We start from the raw sequence: 5585 nt of genomic DNA, 5'->3' as shown, positions 1-5585 counted from the left end.
AGTGATGTAGACATGTGGGGGCGTGTTTAAACGAAGCGTTTTAGGAAGTCGTGGATGAGTCTTAACTTTTATAAAGAATATCTCTTTGGGTTTGAGACTTTAGTCTTTGCCTACTTTAGGGATCTTATCTATTCACAAACAGCTTGTAAGACTCCAAAGAGAAAGGAAAACTTGAAATCGCATCATATGACCCCTTTAAAGATCTTTTTAAGACCAAGTAAAGAATATGTAAGGAATAAATTGAAGGAACACAATTGGTCAATATGTTCTTTAAATGTCCAGGAAGCACAAGCTGTATCAGCAACACTTGAAAATACCATTTCCAATATAATCTTTATTAATTTTTTGGTAATAATTTTTGCTATCATTCCTTGTTTTGTTTTTTTCTTCTTCTTCTTCTTCTTCTTCAAGTGCAAATGTCTAAAATGTCTTAAATCAAGATACATTTACTTGATAACAAGTCTTGTTTTCTAATAAATGTATCAAAATGGTGTTTATGGTTAAAACAAGAACAATGGGATCTGAAAAATCAACTTAAATCAAAGGAAAAAAACAAGTTTATAGCAAGTCATACCTCACTGACAGAGATCCCAATTTCGTCGGTCATCCGACGTGACGTCTCCGTTCCCTCCTTCAGGGAACGAGGGTTACCATACGTAACCGAGACGTTCTTGTTTCAAGCATAAACCTTTGTTCAGTTTCTCTCGCTTTATTTTCCATCTCAAGTAAATGAATCTTCATTTAAGGATGTTTAGATATTTGGATAGCTGGAAAATAAGACAAATGCACTGAGAAAGAAATAAAATAATTTTGTAGTTGATGTAACATTTATTGACATAATTTTATGAATTTTAAACTTTCGGCTTAGATTTCAGATTTTTCTTATATTTTAATATAAAACTTTTTAATAAGACATTTTAAGACACAAAAAACCTACCCATGTCACTCAAACATTGTCTGACGTTTCTGAGGAGATATTTTGCACACAAAAACTTGCTAGAAAAGTACTAATGAATTCTTCTCGTAGTCTTCTTAACCAACGCAAGTGAAAAATTCATCAAAATTCAAGGTCAAAAAAGTGCAACTTTTCAATGTAGCTCACTTTCAAGTCTGCAAACACACAAAAAATTTTTAGGAATAGCACACTTCCTATCATCTTTATCAGGAGGGTCTTAAGCACTTTAGACCCTGTGATACATGATAAGGGCCTGTAAGACGCTGAACTTCAGCAGGGCTTGAGAAGACAGCGGGCTGATGGGAACACCTGCCATGAAAGCCAAGGCCTCAAGCTTCTCGCACACAGCGAGGCTGAACCAGAGAAACGACCTGCTGTTAAAGCAGCGTGCTAATGTCACGGGGGGAGCTAGAATTGTTTTAATATTCATTGCCAGACATCCTGTTGTTCCACTCTTAATAATATCACCTTGTTGTTGCTCATGCTTGGTGCAAAGCTCAAAATATGAAGCTGATTAAAGGTGATGGGGGTAATTTTTTGATGTTAAAATACCTTTTCAGTTTTCAGCAGAGATAGCAAGGCTTTACCAGTTCACCCCAGCTGCTGGACAAAAAGTATGTTTCTGCATGCAAACATAGCTGTGAATTCTGATAAAAAAAGCCAATTTTGTTATATTAGATATAATTGTATATTATCAATGTATATTCACTCAGATGCATTTAAAGCACAGTGTCAGAAGGCTGAGAGAGTAGAAACGAAAGCGCCCATCTGCCTCCTCAGCTGAACACTTACAAAGCACATCAAGTGCAATTATGTAAATTATATGTAACTAGTCAACTCTCAATTTCAGTGCAATTCTCCTGGGCTGTAGGCTGTACACTTATTACTCACTGTAGCACTAAATTGCTTTTTTCCCCCTTGTAAACTGCATTTACAAAATATCTGTTCATGTTTGTCCACCTTTGAGTTTGTATATTTGTTGGCTCGTACATTGTTGACTCAATCAAATATCAGTTCATGTGCTGCCTAATAATGAGAGTATGGTTTAGAATTGCTTCAAGTAACAGCATCAGAGAGCATTTGACATAAATATGATCTTGATGCTAAAGTCTAGCAAAAAATATCTCTAAATAGATGCATAAATGGATACATTTTTGGTAACACTTTTCAATAATTGCCCATTCATTCATATTAGTTAATGCATTAGGTATCATGAACTAACAATGAACAACAATTTGTACAACATGTATTAATCTAGGTTAATGTTAATTTATAAATACTATTCTTCATTTATGAATACATTTGTTAATTCACGTTTGTTCATAATTAACCTACATTAAAATTGCTGCTAATGTCTTGTTCATTATTAGGTCATGTTAAGGTTAGGGTTAGATATTTCATTAATGTTAAGGAATTGAAATATTATAAGTATTTCTTATTAATATATCAGTCATAACACCATACAGCGTTAGCATTCAGAAATTATTTCAAGAAACTTCTGCTTTATGAAAACAAGCTAACTAAATTGCTAAACAAATAAATAGATAAATAAATAAAATTCTAAAGTATAGGGGTCAGTAAGAGCTATACTGTTTCTTTATGCTCATCAAGACTACATGCATTGAAGCAGAAATACAGTAAAAACAGTAATATTGTGAAATATTATTACAATTAAACATAACTGTTTGCTATTGTCATATATTTTAAAATCTGAATTTTCAGCAGCCATTACTCCACTATTCCTACTTCCGGTTTATAAATGTTTTTAGTGCCACTTTTGATCAGTTCCATGTATTCTGGCTGAATAAATGTTTTGGGTTACACTTTATTTTGATAGTCCACTTTAGACATTCTACTAACTATAAGTAACTTTGCAACTACATTCTCAACTAATTCTCATTAATTTGCAACTACATGTCTACTAATTCTCAGAGTAGGCTGTTAGGTTAGGTTTAGGGTTAGTAGAATAAGTTGACATACACTTGCAAAGTTTCTCATAGTCAGTATGTTGTATGTTGTGGACCCATCAAAATAAAGTGTTAGAAGATATTGAGCAGACAGTCTACTAATATTCTAATGACTGCTAGTTGACATGTAGTTGCAAAGTTACTTACTATTAGTAGAATGTCTAAAGTGGACAATCAAAATAAAGTGTTACCATGTTTTGTTGTTTTTGTTTTGTTTTGTTTTGTGTTGTTTTGTTAAGTGTTTTGTTTTGTTTTGTTTTGTTTTGTTTTGTGTTTTGTGTTTTGTGTTTTTTGTTTCGGTTTGGTTTTTGTTTTGTGTTTTGTTTTTTGTTTTTGAAAAAACAAAACCTTAATGACTTACCCAAGCTTTTGAATGGGAAATATAGATAGACAGAAAGATAGACGAACGAACAAACAAACAAACAAACAAATGAATGGCCAAAAATGACTTTTAAATTCTATATAGTAGCCTTTAAAATTACATTTTACATGTAAAAATGTTAATAATACATATGTTTGTTGCAGTCTTATTTAATAAGGTACTTTGAATGCAAGTCAAGTAATGAGAATATATAAACGGCAAATAACTGGTGAGTATATAATAACAAAAAATTCATTTTTGAGCTGACTATCCCTTTGATACCAGCTCCAAACAGCTTTGATACCAGATTTGTGCAGCTGTAATGCACAAATCACAAACCCTTTGAATTTAAAGGTGGTAATAAGATGAAAAGAGTTTGTTGTGAGAGATAGAGAGGTGTGTTGAGGACTGATACCTCTGTTCCAGAAAACATAAGCAATTTATAGCAGCGACACTAACACTACAAATTTTGCAGACAATTCTGAGGCTTCTTTGTCTGCGTCATTAAAAAATGACTTCAAACGCATTGTTACATAAAACCAGTGGAGATGAGGTAAGTGGAAACCAAATCTATCATTGTTTTCCACTAACAGAGAGCGCACTTCACCAGAAGCTAAGTACACACATCCGTCTCCCTCAGAGCCACTGTTGTTATTTGCCCAGTTTCCCTGAGCTAAGCTCACGTCTGACCTACTACCACATTCTGACAAAACAGTTTTTGTTTGAGGCTCTTTAAAACGTTCCATTTTCAACACATGTTTGCCTTATTTCTTTCCGCTCCCTCGTTAAAGCAGGCGAAGCATCACGGGCCTGAATGATGCTGTCCCGCTGTTACTTTTCCAGCTAAAATAAATAAAGTGAAGAATATATAAACACCTGAAAACCATCAGTCCACAGGCAACTTAGCGGCGTGTGTAATCAATCTGACTGGAGATTTTACGTATGCTAATGAAACCTAAAATCCACAAACTGCTTATTTTCCATGAATGCACAAGACACATGACAAGCTAAGTGTTTGTGTTTAGTGTGAGCTCACTGCAAATGTTATGAATATCCCTGTTCTTCACTGCTTACATTCTCTACACCCTTTAAGATGATGAAACAAGCTGTTTTTCGCAAAGCCAGCCAGTTGTTGCTGGTAATGGGAAACAGGTTAAGATGGAAAACAACTAGTTTGATCAGGATTGGTAAACGACACCGTATTTCTTCTACAGCCACCCCACCACCTCCTTCAGGCCCAGGAGACAATATTTCTCAGAAGCATAGGCGCCTCCAGTATAACGAGAGGTTGTTTAACAAGAATTCGCATAATGAGTAAACTCTGGTACCCTCACGTCCTGGGACGTCACTTCTGTTGCGCTCACGTGCTGCTCTCCCGGCGAGAGCTCCATAATGTTGTGCTTTCATCGATTTTTCCAACCATCATCCATCCTCATCTTTGAGCAGGAAGGAAAAAGAACGTTTTGAAGGGGGTTCTGAAGCTCAAAAAGCCAAAAGCTATAAGGAGGAAAGAAAACACAACAACAGCAGAAAAGTGTTAGAAATGGCGAGTTTTTACGTGCCGCTTTGTAAATATAAACCTTAAAATGTAAATCCAAATGGTAGATATGATATACCTGAGAGGTCTCATCCAGTGAAACAAGATTTGTCTGCCAATTTACATTTTGATGATATTTTAGGCACATAAAGGCATGCAAAACCAGATGGAAAGCTTTTCGATTTAAAAGGAAAGGATATAATGGACTTTTTGTAATTCAACACTGTAATGCACCACTTAGGCAATGTGAAAATGGAGTTGAAAATAAAAAAAATTTATTTTACATAGTTTGGGAGTTGTAAATTATCACATAAATTAATTGCGCATCTAGATTTATATTTAACATTTAGACTTGCATGAAATCAAATGTGACCTTATTTTATTTACTGTCCTATAATCAGGGTTATTATAGTTAACTAAAATCCTAAAACAATTTTTGTTACTTGAAATAAAATAAACTATAATTCAAATAATAAAATAAAATATAAAAAAAATGTACACTTACTTTATTTCAGCTAGCTTCCAAGGCAAAATTTCTCATTTTAGTTTATCTTGATGTACTAAAATAAAATTACAATTTTAATTCAAATTAAAATTAAAACTAATTCAAAATATTAATAACTATAATAGTATCTCAATGATACTAAAATAACCCAGCCTATTATGTGTTCATATAATATATATAATATATAAACAAATATGAAAATTTGTAAAAAAAAAATAAAAAAAAATAAATAATAATAATAATAATAAATAAATAAATAA

This window comes from Sinocyclocheilus rhinocerous, unplaced genomic scaffold (assembly GCF_001515625.1).
Source record: "Sinocyclocheilus rhinocerous isolate Xijiao unplaced genomic scaffold, SAMN03320098_v1.1 scaffold28, whole genome shotgun sequence".
Lineage (NCBI taxonomy): Eukaryota > Metazoa > Chordata > Actinopteri > Cypriniformes > Cyprinidae > Sinocyclocheilus > Sinocyclocheilus rhinocerous.
This window is presented reverse-complemented; position numbering follows the sequence as displayed.